A 19,325-nucleotide genomic window follows, 5' to 3' on the forward strand; every position below is an offset into this window, starting at 1 on the left:
CTCGGGTGGCGTCGCAGGGACTGGCTCACCCTCACAGCAGCCCCGCAAGGCAGAAAGCACTGTCCAACTCTTAGAAAGGGAAAAGGAGCCCCGCACAGGCGCCAGGCCAGCGTTGGAGTCCCACGTCCTCACCCGCCTCACCCTGCTCCCGTCGCAGCCGCAAGTCCTTGCTGCCCTGTCCCGCGGTGCAGGGCCACCAGCACGGCCACGGCCCGGGCCCACGTCCGCGGCCTCCTCCCCGCAGCCTCTGAGCACACCGGGGCCTGCTGGGACAGCTCTGTGGTGGCTGCGGCCCTCCCGGCCTAACAGGGTCGCTCTTGGCCGAGCCACCTGCCTCCCAACTCTGCTGCCAGCCATGCAGCGCACCAAGGTCTGCAAGGCTCACCACGAAGGTGAGATGGGCCGCTCCTCCCAGGCCTCTCCTCCCCTTGCCTCCCTCCTAGCCACTCTGCCTGCGGATGGTCAACCGTGCACCAGGCCAAGGGACGCTCTGGGGCCGATGAGCGCTCTAAAGTGCTCTGGGATTCTCTCTCAGGGCGGGAATGCCTCTCCTGGAGTCGCTGAGTAGGTCTCAGGGTGCTTGAGAACCTTCTGAAATCACTTGCCAAGGGGTGCCTGGGTGGCTCAGCCGGTTAAGCGCTCACTGGCCTCTTGGTTCCCACACAGGTCATGCTCTCTGGGTCATGGATGGAGCCCTGGGCTTGGCGGCCAGTCTGCTTGAGAGTCTTTGCCTCCCTTTCTCTGTCCCTTCCCTTGCTCGTGGGCACCCTCCCTGACTCTCTCTCCTTCTCTCTCAAATAAATAGGATCTTGGAAGTTGCTTGCCATATTGCTGAGGGTGTGTCTGCATTTATTCCAGAAACAGGGCCCACATCTACCAATAAATTCTTAGAGTTCCCCTGTAAGGGCTCGAAGCCACTGCCCTGTGGAGCCGGGAGTCAGGCAAGGCCCTGCGCTGCAAGCTGTCAGCGCGTGTTTAGGGGCAACCCTGTGTCAGCGCCTTGAGAGGAGGGAGTGTGGGAGATGCACTGCAAGTAAGGCCTGGGTTTGTTTTTTGTTTGTTTGGTTTTTTTTAGGCCTGTTTTTTTTTTTGTTTGTTTGTTTTTTTCTTTTTTTCTTTTTTAGCTCTAACCTGGAGGCAGGGAAGCCCCACTGGCAGGACACAGGGGAGCTGCGAGGTGCAGGGACACTGGGCCATTGCCGATGCCCTATTGCACAGGAAGGTGGCTCCGACAAGGCAAAGAAGATTGAAACTGGCCGAGCCTGGGCTGTCCTGGCCACACTATCCTCAGCACATAGTTTTGTGGTTTTTTTTTTTTTTTTTTTTTTTTTTTTTTTACTCTTTTTGGACTTCACTGCTTCCATCATATATTGACGACAGTCATATCCAACACGGGCTTTTGTGAGGACCTCTTAACTGGTAATCCTAATGAAAACTGGAAGTCATGGAGAGCTCACCGTGTGTCAGAGGCTTTTCTGTACCATTTCATTTGCTGACGAAGACGTGCTCACCTGGTGGAGAAGGGATGTGACGCCGCCCAAGAGCTCTGTGCCCAGAGCCTGGACCTCCCCGGGACCCAGTCTGAGTACTTTATTTTGCAAGCACCCCCGCGGCGCCTACGGTGCACCTGCACTTGCCTCGTTCTGCTGGGTCTGGCTCCGCGGGCGGCAGGCTCGAGAGGAAGGGGTCAGCGCCTCCCAGACTCCGAGCTCGGCCAACGGCGAGCGTCATTGAAGTCGGTGAAACTCGGTTTACATTTTGGTTCTGGATATTCTAGCTGTGTGATCTCAGATTTGAAACGACGAGGTGGTGCTGTCCGTGTCCCCGTCTCCCAGTTTACAAGCTCCCCTCTTCTGACACCTGAGCCTCTTATGCCACCTATGCGGGTCCCAAAGGCCAGCGCTGGCTCCGACAAGCAAGGCCCTTGCTTCGTGGAGGTCAGACTACTGTCCTCTGCATTAAGGTGGAGCCAGGTGTGTGGTCTAGTGCTCAGACCAGGGGTGCAAGCCGGGCATCAGGCATACCCGGCTTAAAAAGCTTAAAATCTGTTTCTTAGCACTCACAAGTGGGTATCTGCAGCCCCGTTGCCGTCACCTCCCAGCCTGCATGGTGTCCCCTCCCCATAGTGAGTCCCGAGTCCCGAGCTGCGCTGAGGATCAGTGATGTAGGAGAGGCGGCACCACGGCTCAGCGGAACTGCAAGGCTCTGGGGGCCACCGAGTGTTCACGGCCCTCCAGCCTGGGCAGGGCGTGGAATTGCCCCCCAGCTCAGGGAGCAGCAGCCCTGGGGTGCTCGCTTGATGCCCCTGTTCTGTCCCGTGGGGCACGGGCAGGCCTCACTGTTCCCGGGACCCGCTCGGGTAGTGGTTCTGGGTGTTCCCAGGAAACGAAAGAAGAGCAGCCCGGCGTCCTGTGGGCTGTGGGCCCCGTGCCTCCCGGGCACCTGGCTGCCGCTGCGCTGGGGATGGGCTGCAAGGAGCACCCGCCTCGGGCCGGAGGACTCCCTCCACTCTCCTCAGGTGGAGGCGCCTGGCAGGCCAGGTCTCGGTCCGTAGGACCTCGGGCCTGGGGCCCTTCCTGGCGTGACAGCCTTTGCTTCCGAGGTAAGACCCAACCAACTTCCTCACATTTCGTGGGAAAAATAAAATGCATAAATTTGGAGCGACAAAAAGCACACGGGCTGAGATACCTTTATATTTACTCTGTGCCTATTTTTTTTTTTTTTTAACCTTCTGCCTCTTTCTTCCATCTGCAGCTCACAATAGCCAGGTCGCCCTCAGTCGGCAACCTGTGGCCTGGACAAGCCAAGTTATCTCACAGGGAAGGTGCTCCTCACACGTGGGAGGATGCGACCGCGTGGGATCAGCGTGGATCCCGCCTTCCCCGGGGAGACAGTGCACGCTGAACCGCAGGGACTGGGGGCAGGCTACTCAGAACGATGAACCCCAGGGGGTCGTGGAAAGCCATGGGAGAGTGGAGACAGCTGCGGACAAAAAGAGCAGCATCCCTTTACGCCCTCACACCAGGCAGGACATTAGGACGTGGGGTGTCTTCTCATTGAGACAGGAAGGGCCGGAGCGGCCCGCTGGCCTGCTTCCAGAGAATGGGCCATGGATGGTGATCCCACCAGGAGCGTGGGGAGCCCCTCCTCCGAACCCACTGCCCCCTGCCTCCCGTGTCCTGACAAGCACAAGAGCCGAGGACAGGGTGCCACGCTGACCAGCCGGGGCAGAGGAGGGTAGAGAGGGGTGGCAAATGGGTATGGAGCTGTGGAGGTGTGCAAGGCACAGAGGTAAAAGACATTTATGTAATACATTGGGGGCCGGGGAAGAAAGCAAAGGGATTCACAGGGATTCTATGCCTCTCCTGTCCTAGGACAACTAATTCATTTCTTAACATTGGAAAATCAAGAAATCTCTTTCTGACAAATGAGGAAATTGAGACTCAGAATAATTAAGTGGTTTGCTCCAGGTGATCCAACTCACTGGTCAGCCTAAATAAAACCTGTGCTCCTTCTACCCCGCACGGCCCCACGTGTGCAGGAGATGGAGATGTGAGACACCATCAGGCAGAGGGTCACTCCCAAGATGGCGGGCTCAGCCACCAAGGGTTGTAGGCTCGTGCAGAAGGGTGGGTGGCATGGAGGAGGTGGCACCTAGAGGAGACACTCACCGGCCTTCTGGCAGCGGAGGCAGGGTGACTCAGTTCTACACAACTGACTTGGTTGTTGGAGGCCAGGCCGCTGAACGGATCCCCAGAGACTACTGAGGCCGAGCTGGGATCAGAAAGCTGTGCTTTCAAAGTCAGGTCCTACTGCTTTCTAGCGATGTGATGACGAGTAAGTCATGAGCCCCTCTGAACGTCGGCTTCCACACCCCTGAGGTCGACACGATGAGGGCAGCTGTCCCATCTCAAAGGACGAAGTAAAAAACTCGGGATAAAGCCTCTCGTTCTGGCATCAGTGGGCGGCTCAGCATAAGCGTTCAATCGATGTCGACTCCGATGAGTGTAGGAAATCGGGTTGCAAAGGGCCTGATGATGAGCCACAATTTTTAAATAGGCTTTTCAAAAATATATATCATAAAATATGTGCAGAAAAGTGCACAAACCATAACCATAGAGCTTGATTCATTTTAACAAGCTGAGTCCTCCTGCGTAACCACCAACCAAAATAAAACTAGAAGGTTACCGCTCTCCTGACTGAAACCTCCAGAACCCCAAAGGTAACCATGACTCTCGGTTCCATAACCACTGATTAATTCCGTGTATATTTGAAATCTGTATACTTAGAATTAATTACCTCTTTCTGTCTGGCTTTTCTTCGCTTGACGCTGGCTTTAGAGACTTACCTATGTCTCCACGTGAGGCTCATCTTCGTTGCTATCGAGGATTTCACTGTGTGAACATCACAATGTATATGTTCTACTGGCGATGGACTTTTGGTTGGTTTTCATTGTGAATTATTACAGGTCGTGTTCCTATGAACGTTTTTTGTATGTGGTTTTGGGTGAATCGATGTATGCCTTTCGGTTGCCGTGCCGGGCCGTCCGTGTGCATCCGCGTGCCCTTAAGAACATACCGCTCAAAAGTTTTCGGAAATAGCTGTTAGTGACTGATGTGCTTTATGTGAGATGTTTGCGATTTGTGATTATTCCACATCCTCACTGTCACTAGTGCTGTCCGGTCTTTTAATTTCAGCTACTGTTGCGGGAATGCAGTATACCTACTTGTGGCTTTCGCGTGCATTTTCTGGAGGGGTAATGAGATTGAGCCCTGAGGTAGTCCTTTGTGAAATCTGTCTTTCATGCTGTGGCTTGCCTTCTCACTCCCTTCCTGGGGTGTTTTGATGAACACAAGTTCTTCATTTTAATGTAGGTTCACGTATCAACTTTTCCCTTATCCTCAGTGCTGGGTGTGTCCTGTTCTGAAAGCTTTACCTTAACGCAGGCCGGGGAGGCATTCTCTGTTTCCATTGTTGCCTTTTGTTTTGCCTTTCACATTTACATCTATAACCCGCCTGGAGTTGGTCTTTGACCATGATGTGAGATAGAGGTTGAAGACATTTTCAAAAATACAGATCTTTGCTTATTCTAGCACCCTCCATAGGAGCAAAAAAAAGTCCCTTTGCCATCAATGTCATAGGGTCACATTATCTTAAATATCTTGTATGTGTTAGCCCATTTTCCTATCCATCCCAGTGGCCTATATGTCCATTTGGCACTAACACCGCTCTGTCGTAGTTACTGTGGCTGTGTGGACGGTCTTGATACCTGGCAGTGTAGGCACATCCTTTGCATTCACACAAAAGTTGTATTTATTGTATTTAATGGATTATTTTATTTGAATTCAATTTGCCAACATACAGTATAACACCCAGTGCTCATCTCATCAAGCCACACACAAAGTTTAGAATCAACATCCTATTTGCACAGGAATCGCCTTGAGATTTTAATTGACACTGCACTGAATCCAAAATCAAATGAAGAAAATTGACACTTTTTCATTCCTTACTTTCCACTTTTCTGTGCTCTTGTACCTAAGTTCTGGCATTTGTAAGCAGATTAAATTTCATTGTAAGTGTGTACAAGGTGAGTGTGTTTATTATAGTTCCTTAAATCTGTAGTTGAAGTGATTAGTCCATTCACATTCAATGTAACTGATGACATATTTGGGTTAGATCTATAATCTTACTACTTTTTTCTATTTGCTCCTCTCATTTTAGGTTAATTATAACCCTTTTTGCCTTCTTTTGTACTTAAAATAATGCTTTGTTATTCAATATCTCAACTCGGTTAACTTGTTGGTTATGCATTCTTATATTCTCCAAATTCGTAAAGGAAATGCCCTAAAAATAGAAACCTGTATTTTTACTATGCCCAAGGCAAGACCAGGACCTTACAACACTTTAAATTCATTTATCACTTTATTTCCTACCTTTTATTATTTAATTTCTAGATATATTTTCAGCAAGATGAGATGTAATCGTTGCTGTAGGCAGTCAGGAATAATTTGAGTTTATCAGTGTGTTTATCTTTTCTACATCTCTTCTTTCTGAAAAAAAATTTTTCTGCCTCAAAAATTCTCTTAAGAATTTCTTTAGCTGTTGGTCTGTTGATGGCAAAAATCAACCCCCTTTTTTGGGAGAAGTCTGGAAATCCATCCTTATTTTTTACTTTCAGGGAATGTTTTCACTGGGTACAGAATTATAGGTTGATTCTTATTTTCTCTCAATATCTTAAAAATATCACTCCTTTGTTGATCTCAGGCTTCCAGGGTTTCTGCTGAGGTCACTTCTCATTACCTTTGTTTTTCTTTGAACATAATGTCTTCTTTTCTGGCTGCTTTAAGAATTTCAATTTTATTTGGCTTTTTAGCAATGTTACTATGATGTACTTAGGTGTGTTTTTTTATAAATGTCTTCTGCTTAGTGTTTTTGAGTATGAACTATTGTCATTCATCAGTATTAGTAAAATATCAACCACTCTTTCTGTGGCTCTACCTGTATTCAAACTTGTGATTTTTAAAAAAACATGCCATATAGGTCTCTTAGGCTTTTTTTTTTTTTTTTGCTACATTTTCTTTTCTTTACTTTTTTTTTTTAAACTACCTTCTTCAGTCTAGCTATTCTTAAGACTGAGCACAATTTTTTTCTTTGTCCAAATCCTAGGTCACCTATCAGTCTGATTTTATTATTTATATTTTTCTTTTTTTATGTTTTTAATGTGCTTTTTTGTTCTATATTTTAAAAAACTTTTTTCACCTTTCACATATTACATATACATCCTTATTAGAGTAAGTATTACTATTTTAATAGGCTCTCTTTTTAGAGTACTTTTAGGTTCACAGCAGAATTGAGTGGAAATTAAAGTTCCCACATATTCACCGTTCCCACACGTGCACTGTCTTCTCCACTATCAGCACTCCACACTAGAGTGGTCCATTTGTTATAATCGATGAATATACACCAAGACATCCTATCACCCAAGGTCCATTGTTTACAACGGTGCTGATCACATCCTATGGTTTAACAAATATATAGTAACCTGTATCTACCTGACGTATCACACAGGATAGCTGCACTGCCCTCAAATCCTCTGCACTCTTTATTCCTCCTTCCCTATCTCCTGACAACCACTGACATTCTTACTGTCTCCATAGTTTTGCCTTTTCCAGACTCTCATGTAGTTGGAATCATACAGTATGCACCTTCTCAGGTTGGCTTCTTTCACTTAGCAATAGGCATTTAAGGTTTCTCAGTGTCCTTTTATGATTTGATAGCTCATTTCTCTCTAGCATTAAATAATATTCCATTGACTGGATATACCACAGTTTATTTATCTGGTCACCTATTGAAGGACATCTTGTTTGTTTTGGTAATTGTGAATAGGATTGCTATGAACATCTATGTGCAGGTTTTTGTGTGAACATGAATTTTCAATTCTTTGAAGTTGAAATACCAGTGATTATTAGTTCCTTATACCAAGATATACTAAGCATTTTGTATCTGGGCCATTCTGAAAGGTGTGGGGTAGGACCTTGTTTTAATTTGCAATTTCTTGAAGACAGTGATGTGGAGCATCTTTTCACATGCTTGTTTGCCATCTTTCTCCTTTGATGAGATGTCCAAGTTTTTTCCCTATTTCTAACTTGGAATCTTCAGATAGTCTTAGTTGTGGGGAGTCCTCTTGCAAAACACTGAAAGCTGGGGGAAGAGGACCTGGAAATTCTAAGGACTGAGCAAGCCTAGCAGTAACACCAGAACATGACACAGGGACCTGGATTTAAGGTCTGAGAGACTCAATACAATACTCAGACCAGCAGCCAGCAGCCCAATGGCAACTATTCTCAAACCTAAGCGCATGACTGGAGATACTTACAATATCCTATAAGTTTGGGATAATTAGGTCTTCTCTCCCTGTTTGTAAGTAATATTCCTTTGGAGGCATTTCACATGTGTCTTAGCAGAGCTTAGCAGAATCCTTTCTTTGTTATATGAGTCTGGGAGATCTCAGAAGGATGGGGAGAGTGTACCTAAATGGACTGCATGGTGAGGACCACAGAGATGAATGAAAACCAGGATGGGCCAAGAGAGGTGGTCAACATTTATCAAACACAACAGCATGCAGGGTAACAACTTCTTCTGGGGATGCAGTGATGCATAGAGACTTCTATGGGAATATCAAAGCATACTGTTGTGAGACTACACTGTGAATGACCTTGCATCCTCGCCTGCCAGAGACAGTCCCAGATTGTGCCTATTGTCCCAGAAGTTATTAATAGTTTTTAGTTAGAAGGAAAAATTACCTGGTGACTCTAGCTACCATGGATTTTTGGTTAGTTTCATGCATCCACTTGGCCGGGCCACAGCTCCCGGACGTTTAGTCAAATACAGTCTAGATGTCATTGTGACATTATGTGGTAGAACAGCTCAACATTTAGATGAATAAACTTTGAACAAGGCTGTAAACCTCTACAATGAGAATAGGCCTTGTCCAGTCTGCGGAGGTCCCCAGGGGGTGGGGATCTGCCTCTCTTCTGCCTTCATACTTGAGTTGCCACATCAACTCCTCCTGGCTCTTCAGCCCGCTAGTTTGTCCTGCAGATTTCATACTCGCCAGCCTCCTCCATGAATGCTTGAGCCAATTCTTTAAAATAAATCTCTCTTTTCTTTCTGTGTACACACACCCACACCCACCTCAGATACACCCTATTTCTGTTTCTCTGGAGAATTCTGACTAATACAATGGACTCACACATACGGGGCTATGGGGACATAGTTGCAGGAGGCTTTGTTTCTTCAACACCCAGGCATTTGAAGGGGATGCTGTCTGAATAACAAGGCTGGGGAGGGAAGAGTTTGAGGATGCTGAGGAGTCCTGTGTGTCTGGTAACTTCGTGGGTGGGGCCTGGTAGAGGGACGGGGGGTATAAACTCTGAAGGGCCAAAGCCTGTTTGTGCTTCTGATAAGGTGCTCCCCAGGTAATGGCCAACTACTGGGGGCTTTTAAGATGGGGGAAACCTGGGTGGGTTTACTTTTTCCTAAGCCTCTCCCTTGCAGTGGATCAAGTGGTGGGATGGGGAAAGGGTGACAGTAGGGATGGTGAGGAGGTGCTGGCCAGAGCTCAGAGAGCAAGACCATGATTTCGAGCAGAGGCAGCTGCAGTGAGCATGGAATGGACAGAGATAGATTTCAGAGAAGTTCTCCCTCCTTTCTTGTTGTTGGGGTGCCTGTTGGGTGACACCTGTATCCTGAATAAATCCAACCACCTGCTTTCTCTATTCCTCCACCCAGATGGTGGAGCTCGAGGGATGTAAGCCACTCAACTGAGCAGATTGCTGGTGTTAGAAATGCATGATCCCCCATCTCCGAGAGCCCGGCAAATGCCACCATGACTTTTGGGCCAATTCAAGCCTCACATTTATCCGGAAACTGTTCATATTTTTAAAATTCATGAACATGGCTTTTCTCCCCCACTCAACATTTTTAATTTAATTGTATTTTATTTTATTGCATTACGATTTTATTTATTCAAGAGAGACACAGACAGAGGCAGAGACACAGGCAGAGAGAGAAGCAGGCTCCCTGAGGGGACCCGATGTGGGACTCAATCCTGGGACCCCGGGATCATGCCCTGGGCCAAAGGCAGACGCTCAACTGCTGAGCCACCCAGATGTCCCTCAACATTTTTTAAACTGAAATTAAAAAATGTTTAAAGATAGAGGCACCTGGGTGGTCAGTTCGTTAAGCATCAGACTCTTGGATTTGGCTCACGTTCTGATCTCATGGCTCGTGAGATTGAGCCCCACGTCAGGTTCCCTGCTCAGCAGGAGTCTGGACATTCTCTTCCTCTGCCTCTCCCCTCTCAAATAAATATGTCTTTTAAAGATATTTGAAAGATAATTATAGATTCACACGTAGTTGTAAAGAACAATCCAGAAAGATCCACAGTACCCTTTGGTCAGGTTCTCTAATGGTAATGTTCTGCAAAACTGCAGCACAGTATCCCCACAGGAGATTGTTAGCTAGCTAGCCAGGATGGAGAATGTCTTTGCCATCATTGGACTCTTCATTGTATCTTTTACAGCCACATCCATTTCCTTGTGCAACTCCCTAACTCAGGGCAACAGCGAATCCATTCTTCATTTCCATAATTTTGTCATTTCAAGAATGTTACATGTAGAATCATGCAATATATAAATTTTGGGAATTGGCTTTTATCACTAAGGATAATTCTCTGAAGATTCTTCCAAGTTGTTATGTGTATAAGTAGTTTGATCGTTTTTATTGCTGAGTAATATTTCAGGATGTGGATATACCACTATCATTTTAACCATTCACTCATTGAAGGACATTTTGGGTGTTTGCAGTTTTTGCCTATTACAAATAAACCTGCTACAGACATACACACACAGGTTTTAATGTGACCATAAGCATTTGTTTTTATGGAATAAAAATGCAGGAGTGCGATTGCCGGATTACAATTGCTATGATGGTTACACACTGGTTTTCCAAGAAATGCCACATTGCTTTCCAGAGTGGCTGCACCATTTTACATTCCCACCATCAATTTGGTGGTGATCCAGTTTCTCTATAACCTCTCTAGCATTTGATATTGTCATTATTGTTTATTTTAGTCATTGTGATAGGTTTGTAGTAATAGCTCATTGTGACTTTCATTTTTATTTCCCTAATGGCCAGTTATATTGGACATCTTTCCTTGCCATCTGAACATCCTCTTTGGTGAAATGTCTCTGTGGTTTTTTTGTCTGTTTTCTGAGTAGATTATTTTGCTGTTCAGTTTTGAGAGTTTTTTTTAATATATTCTAGATATCAGTCATTCGTCAGGTATGAGGTTTTATTGGGAGAGGTCATTGAAAAGACGTGACTGCCAAGTGACCTATGAGCTAGACCTGGGTGCTGGGAGGTCCCCCTATGCCTCCCCGTCCTTGGGCTGTGGGCTCTGCTTATCTTTCCTACTGCCAGAGGCTGCTCCAAGAACATAGCCTTGAGATAGGGATGTAGTATTGGGAACAGCTGTAAGGTATACACAGCTGAAGCCAACTAAGTCCTCTCTATAAACTCTGTGATTCGGGTGAGCAGTGAGGGTCTTGCTATCCATTGATCTTGCTGCAGCCACAAGACAAGCATCATATGTAAGTTCCCTTTACTTAACAAAACTGCCACTTGCCAACCTGGAGTTTCCTTGCTTCTTCCTTTGGTCTCTCCCTGCCCTTCCTGTTAGGGGACCAGTGACAGATTTCACCTGGAAAACTCCCAAGAAGGTTTTGAACCAACAGGTTTGCAAATGTTTTCTCCCAGTTGTCACTTGTCTTTTCATTCTCTTCGTGGGGTCTCTCAGATGGCAAACATTTTAAATTTTGTTGGAGTCTTATTTATCAGTTTTTTTCTTTTATGAATAATGCTTTGATGTCAAGTTTAAAAGCTCTTTGCCTGGCCTTAGGTCTCAAAGATTTTTTTCTTTTAATAAGTTGTTTTATGGTTTTATATTTTACATTTAAGTTTGTGATCCATTTTTACTGACTTTTAAAATAAGGTATAATAAGACTTTGGTTGAGTTCCAATTTTTTGCCCGAGGATGTCCACTTGTTCCATCGCCGTCTTTTAAAAAGGCTACCTATCTTTCCTCTGTTGACTTACTTTTATTCTTTTGTCAAAATCTAGTTGGGGGATCCCTGGGTGGCTCAGCAGTTTAGAGCCTGCCTTTGACCCAGGGCGTGATTCTGGAGTCCCAGGATTGAGTCCCACGTCGGGCTCCCTGCATGGAGCCTGCTGCTCCCTCTGCCTGTGTCTCCGCCTCTCTCTCTCTCTCTCTCTCTGTGTGTGTGTCCCTTGTGAATAAATAAATAAAATATTTAAAAAAAATCTAGTTGGGCATATTTATGTAAGTGTTTTCTGGGTTCTCTGTTCGATTCCACTGATCTAAATGTGCATCCCTCCATCAATACCACACAGTCTGGATTACTGTAGCTACAAGTCTTGAAACCAGACAGATGAACTTATTACCCTTTATTCTTCTTCAAAATTATTTTGGTATTCTAGTCCTTTGCCTTTTCATTGCATTTAGAACAATCTTTTCCATATTTACAAAATCCTTGCTGTGAATGTTACAGTAATTGCATTAAACTTGTATATTAATTTGGGGAGAATTGACATCTTTACTATATGTTTTCCAACTTATGAACATAGTATGTATCTTCCTTTATCTAGATCTTATATAATTTTATCAACAGTTTGTAGGTTTTTAGCATAAAGTTGTAGACATATTTTATTATATTTACGCCAAAGTGTCTTATGTCTAAAGTAAATGATTTGTATTATATTTTCAAAATGTGGTATCCATGTGTTCATTTCTATTATACACAAAATTGGTTTTTTTGTATGTTTATTTTGCATCCTGCAACCTTACTAAACTCATGTATTAATTCTAACAAGTTTTTTGTAGATTTCTTGAAATTGTGTAGGCAATCATGTCATTTTCAAATAAAGATAGTTTTATTTCTTCCTTCCCAATCTGTATGTCCTTTGTTTCCTTTTCTTCTCATGGCTAAAACATCCAGGGCTATGTTAAATAAGATGCTTTGTTCCTGATTCATTCTTTCATGAATAAGTATAATGTTAGATGTAGATATTTTTGTAGATGTTCTTTATCAAGTTGTAGATTCCCATATGCTCCTCTCAACAATCAAAGACAACCTGACAAGTAGTCTAGAATCCTTATTTGACTTTTGTTGGCAGGAGTTGAGGTGAAGCCATGGTTTTGAGGTTGTTCCTTTCTTCTTTTTCCTGCTGTTTTGCTATAGTAGAGTTGTTCTGTCTATAGTTTTCTGCCTTCCTAGGCTATCTCCTGGCCCTTTGGCTAGAAAGACCAGGCTTTTGTTGAATCTCTCTCCTCTCTCTCCCTCTGGTCTGTTTCTATTTGTATTCCTAGGTTGCAGGTTTCTTGCAATAAGTCTGGACTGTATAAGACAAAAAGAAAACCCAGGAAACTCACTACTGTGTTGTTCCTTCTGATCCCAAAGCCCAGACTGCCACCTTCTCATACTTCAGAGTCTTCTGCTATTTGCTCTAAGTCTGATGTTAGGATGTATTTTATATACAATGTAGTCGGAGGGAGAAGTAGGGAAAAATATGTCTACCCCATCTTTCTCGAAGTAGAAGTTCTTGCTCAATTTTATTCCATGTCCACTTTACAGAAAAAAAAAATGAAACAAAATAGAAGCTACCAAACAAGAATTCCCTTGTCTTCCCAATTACAAACCTATAAAATGATCTACATACTTCCAAAACTAATCTCCCTTTTGTTTTTTCTTGTTATAACAGAGGAGACTTCCCACTTGGGAGCCAAGACCAAACCTACTGAACACTAAATCCCATCCACTCCTATTTCCCCAGGAACATTAATAATAGATTATTTTTCCTTTCCCTTGTACATAGGTTCCTCTTGTTAACTAGATTTTTCTATTAGATTTAAATTGTGCTTGTGCCCTTTCCATTAAATACAAGCCAAATCTTGGTTGCACATTTCTTCCAGCTCTGGCTCCCTTCTTCCTTTATTGAATTTCTCAAAAGAAAATAACTTTATTTCCTTATGTCATATCTACTCCCCAACAACTCCTATGTGGCTTTGGTTCACATAATTTCACCTCTGAGTAGCCTATTGAATAGAAGTATTTCTATATGCCGTCTTTCTTGATCACTCCACATCTTTTAGCTCTGATGATTACTGCCTACTTCTTGAAACACTCTCTGCCCTCAGCTTCTGTAAGACAGCACTCTCCTGGTTTTTCTCTTACATCTCATGCTACTTCTCTATTTTCTGAGCTCATTCTCTTTTACCCTACCAGTAAATGTTGTTCTCAGAGCTTGGTCACGTGCTTTTTTTCTCAGATCACTCAAGTTTTTCTCCCTGAACATTTTCACCTACTCCATAACCTCAGTTATCAACTACATGCAGATAGTTCACACATGTATATCAAGCCTCATTTCTCCTCTGAGTTTCACACTTGTAATGTCTAATCTCTTTTTGAAGGTTGAGAATCCCTACAAACCAATATGCTCTAAATTGAAATTGAGATCTCCTTAACAGTTCCCTAGTACTCTCTGACATCACATAATCCTCTCCCCTTGTTCTTTGAGCTAGTGAATGGCACCAGCTTTCATTCAATTATAAAAGCCAGGAATCTATGTAGGAATCAGATATGATATTTTCTTTTTTATCTCTCATATTCAACACACTACTGTGTCCTTTTGATTTTACCTCCCAAATAACTCAATAACCTACTCACTCATCTCCAATCCCACTGCCCTCACCCTGATCCCAAAGGCCATCACCTCTCTTCTGCTCTAGCTGCCTAAACATTCCTAGCATCTAACCCTGCTCCTCACCAAGCTGGTCACCACATTGAAGAAGAGAAATTTTTTTCAAGCTTCAAGTTTGATCCCCTGCTTCTGTTTATTTATTTATTTATTTATTTATTTATTTATTTATTTATGACACGGGGGCGAGGGGGAGAGGGAAAGAATCTTCAAGCAGATTCCCTGCTGAATGCAGAGTTCAATGTGGGGCTTGATCTTAAGAGCCAGGAAATCATAACCTGAGCCAAAATCAAGAGTCAGATGCTTAGCCAACTAGCTACCAGGCACCCAGCATCTCTCTGTCTTGTTCCCTCCTTCTCTTTCTTTCTCTCACACATACATACTCTAATGCTTAAAATCTGTAGATATCTGCAGTTGTCTTGCCAATACTCTTAGGGCAGAGACCTAACTTGTTTATGTGGTCTAAAGTTCTGTGCGGTCAGATTCTCCCCTAATATTCAATCCTATTTTGCCCAACTTCCCCCATTTACCCCCCAATTTCTGCTTTAGCTACCTGGCCTTTCAGTGACAAGTATGCTTCACATTGACTCTGCCCTAAGACATTTGCCTGCATGACTTTTTGTCCTCCTTTATTCAACTCTTTATCTTTCCCTCATCTTTCAATTTCTGGCTCGGTCATCATTTCCTACTATATCTTTGCAGTGTTTCATTTATTTGATAGCCACTTTATTTATGTCTGTGCTCTTCCGTTAGATTTTAAGAGCCATGCAGGCAGAGAATAACCTTTATTGCATGTTCTTATATCCCCCATGTGTAGCATAATCCCTCACAGAATCATTGTGTTGCACAAAATGCATGATGCCCCTAAAGTTGTGCATTGTTGCAGGTAGAATTTTTTACTTCATATGCAGGGGATTTCAAATAAATACTTTGAAATGAATGAATGAGAGTAAATCAATGGTACTTAATATTGATTAGGCATATGTATGGGAGCACCTAATAAGAAAAAGTAAAACATCACTCTTAAGTTTTGACCTTGAGGAATTGTATCCATTTTAATGCCATTAACTAAAACCAAGATTTCAGAAAATTATTTGAGGACAAGGAGGTTGGACTTAGTTTTTGTCATACAATTTTTTGCTATGTAAGTGCAGATCTCTGTCTTAAGTTGAGATCTGGGCTTGGGAAACTGATTTGAAATCATTAGCTAATAATATTCAGTGGAGGAGTGGGAGCAGGTAAAGTAAGAAGAAAGGAGGGTCAAAGATAAGACCCCGAACAGCCTGCCCTAAGACTTAAAAAAAAAATGCATAGAAGTCACAGAAGGAGGAAGTGTCAAAAGGAGGGCATGATAAGCACTATTAAAAGTTATAAATTTCCATTAAGATGAGGAATGGAGTGGGGACTATGGACTTAGTCCATATCTTTCCAGAGGGACCATGGGGAGATGGCAGGGGACTCAGGAGTGAATGGAATATTTGATGGTCAACCTAAGTACACAGTGGACATTTAATGGCACGGCAGGGTCCAGGGAGCTCTTTGACAAAGTGAGATCCTACTGAAGACTGTTGGGATATTTGAAATCTGGGGCATAGGTTGGTACACAAATAGAGAAGGTAAAGGGATTTTAGAGAAAAATTGAAGTAGTTCATGCTTAGTGATCTCAATTGTCTCAGTTACATAGACTACTTCTTCATCAGCTGAGAGAATGAGGGCAGGAACCTGGTAGGGTGCCTGAAGACAAAGACAAGACTGAGAGTCACCACCATGGTGAATAGGAAAGGGACCCATCAAGAGCAGGATAAAGCATTTTTGAGTGAGATTGGTACCTTAACAGCAGCTAAATTCACATGTGTGTCATGGATTTTATCCAGCAGCACTGTATCCCCAGGGCGACAAAGGGAAAAGCAGGTGGTTGTATTAATCCAGGGCTAGACATCATCAGAATCTGTGCTGAGAAAGATTAAGGGATCAGAGTAGTGGAGGGAGTTGGTAAACACGAAATGACTGACCTAATAACCAGGTTGACAGGGAAGGAAGTGAGGCTGAGCTGAAGTTCGTAGATGGGGATGATGAAGCAGGACATGGGCCTGGGGTTCTCCGTGAGGCTTAGAGTAGTTTTATTGGGACAGGTGAAGAGAGAGGCTTTAGGCAGGTGCTGCAATGTCAAATCAGAGATCGTAGAAAAGAAGCAATGAGGGCAGCCCCAGTGGCTCAGCGGTTTGGCTCTGCCTTCCGCCCAGGGTGTGATCCTGGGGTCCCAGGATCGAGGCCCGCGTTGGGCTCCCTGCATGGAGCCTGCTTCTCTCTGCCTGTGTCTCTGCCTGTGTCTGCCTGCCTCTCTCTCTCTCTCTCTGTGTGTGTGTGTGTGTCTCATGAATAAAATAAATAAAATCTTAAAAAAAAAAACAGAAAAGAAGCAATGAGAAACTGATAAAAATATATATATCCTGTGATATTAGACACACCTGTGTATAAGTTCTGTCTCTTAGTTATTAGCTGTATGAGCTTGGAACTCAGTTGCTTTATCTGTAGAAGATGATATTAGTTCCTATGTCCAAAGCTTGTGGTGAGAATTTAATGTGATAATACACATGAAGCGTAGACCATGGTAAGCTTTGTAGGTATAGGTAGATATTTCTGCTCTTACTATTATGATGGTCATGATGTGATCTTGGAGTGTGACTATGATGGGGAGTAACTGAAGATGTGCAGTGGTGCAGGATTTAGGAGGGGAGAAAGCTTGAGACCAGCACTACAGGAAGGGTGATTCACATGGATCGGTGAATATCCTTGCTTTGTCTCCATGACTGGCATGCCTGCCACAGCTGTAGACTAGAGACACTTCTTATGCTTCCCCTGCACCACTAAAGGAACTTAGCAGAGGCAGCCCGAGGCTCAACCCATTTGGGATCTCCTTGCAACTGGAGGTACATGTGCAGCTTTGTTTGCTCATCACCATTCCATGTGGATCACGGTGCTTCACTTGCATAAAAAGGATGCCCAGGTTTTAGTAATGAGACCTTTTTAATTGTTTGGTTTCTGCACATAAATTGGTTCTGAGTCAGCCAAATATGCTCATAATTAGGAGACAAACAGCAGAGACCAGTGAGTAGCATTTCCTTTTGCTTAAATAGTCGGCTTACTTGGAGTCAAGCCATATTGATTCTGAGAAAGCTTTATTCAATTAGTGCCCACATGTATTTTCAGCACTGTGTAGTCACTAAGGACTCAGGTGGGCTTGGGAGTGGACTCCAGGTACTTCCCAGGAGTGTTTGGTCACCACTGGTCCTGCATAGAAGATGAAAAGAGTCTGGTCCCTGCAAGATGTCACTTGTGTTACCTCTTTAGAAACCGACCAAATCAGCACCTGCAAGGCCCCTATAGTCCAGCTGGCAACCCATTAAAGCCCATGGATTTCAGTGCCCAGAGTAGTCTGAAAGACCTGGGGAAGAGAAGTTCTAGTCCCTGCTTAAGGGAAGAAAGAAATCTAGCAGTTAGTAACTGCCTACTGCTTACCAGGTACTATTCTAAGTACATTACCAATCATTTAATCATTGTCCTGTCCTCCAGCAAGGAGACCTAGACTCAAAGAATTGCCTTTCCTAAGATCACACGAAGTGGTGAAACTGGAATATGGCATCTAAGGCGCACATGCTTAATGGACTGCTAGTGTGTTTTTTCCTTTGTGTGTATATGTGTGTTTTTGTTTTGTTTTTCAGGGCTTACTTGGAAATTTGAATAAATTACATAAAGGGTTTTGTGCTCATAGGTAGAGAGACAGCCTATGTGGGGCATGTCCAGGCCCAAGGTGAGACTCTGGCATTTAAGAGCAGGGTCCTTGTCATCCAGGACCTATTGGAAAAGTGATGGTGAGACTCACTGGAGCTGATAGTTACCTACAAAGTCCATAAGAAATCTCCTGGCACAGGGGATCCCTGGGTGGCTCAGCGGTTGAGCATCTCCCTTCAGCCAAGGGTGTGATCCCGGGGTTCCAGGATCGAGTCCCACATCGGGCTCCCTGCATGGACCCTGCTTCTCCCTCTGCCTGTGTCTCTGCCTCTCTTTCTCTCTCTCTTCCTCTCTCTCTCTCTCTTTGTATGTGTCTCTCATGAATAAATAAATAAAATCTTAAAAAAAAAGAAATCTGGTACATTTCAAGATCAGAGATCAAGGTCTGTCAGTCTTGGATCTAATAGGAGAATTTCTAATAGGAGATTGCCACACTGGAGGGAAGACAGCCATCTTTCTCTTTGGCTTAAGCAACATAAAAAGAATCGAGAAAGACCCAGGGGTGGTATCAAGATGTAGTATATGAAGGCTCTAGCGATGTTGGCAGAAGTATTTCATGGAGTTCACTGGTAGGATCAATGAGATCTCCCCTTAGCAGGGAAAAGAACAAAACAGTTAAGTGCAAGAGTAAGGCTTGAGGGTGTTCAGTCGTCTAGTTTGCTTAGATCTGTCATGGTTTTGCACTGAAAACCCTACTTCTGGGAAATCCTTCATTCTGGGTTGAGTCAGGAATGAGTCATCAATGCAGATTTCATGAGAGGCTCAGGAAAAAGGTAGGGAGATATGATGGGGCAGCTAAGTGCTTCGTCACTATAATGGATTCTCTCTCTCAGCTTCAGTATCCTTAAATATGCAGTAGAGAATGGGATTCCTCTCTTGCGTGGTTACTGTGAGGCCAAGGGCATAATGGGGATTGGAATGAAAGGAACAAGGGACTAAAATCATGCAGCATTCTCTTTGAACCCATGCTGGCACTACACTGTCTCCTTCAATATGCACTTGTAATATTAATTACAATTTTCCTTATTTTATAGAAAAAAAATAAGTTAAATGAATTAACACACTAAGCAACTTGTCCCCATGACTAGGAAGTAGTAGAGTTACATTTGAGAGCCAGATGGGAGGGATAGGGAATTACACAGAGCTGAAATAATTCACTTGCCCGTAGGACTTGTGAAAAATCCAGAGTTGGTTAT

This window comes from Nyctereutes procyonoides, unplaced genomic scaffold (assembly GCF_905146905.1).
Source record: "Nyctereutes procyonoides isolate TBG_1078 unplaced genomic scaffold, NYPRO_anot_genome, whole genome shotgun sequence".
NCBI lineage: Eukaryota > Metazoa > Chordata > Mammalia > Carnivora > Canidae > Nyctereutes > Nyctereutes procyonoides.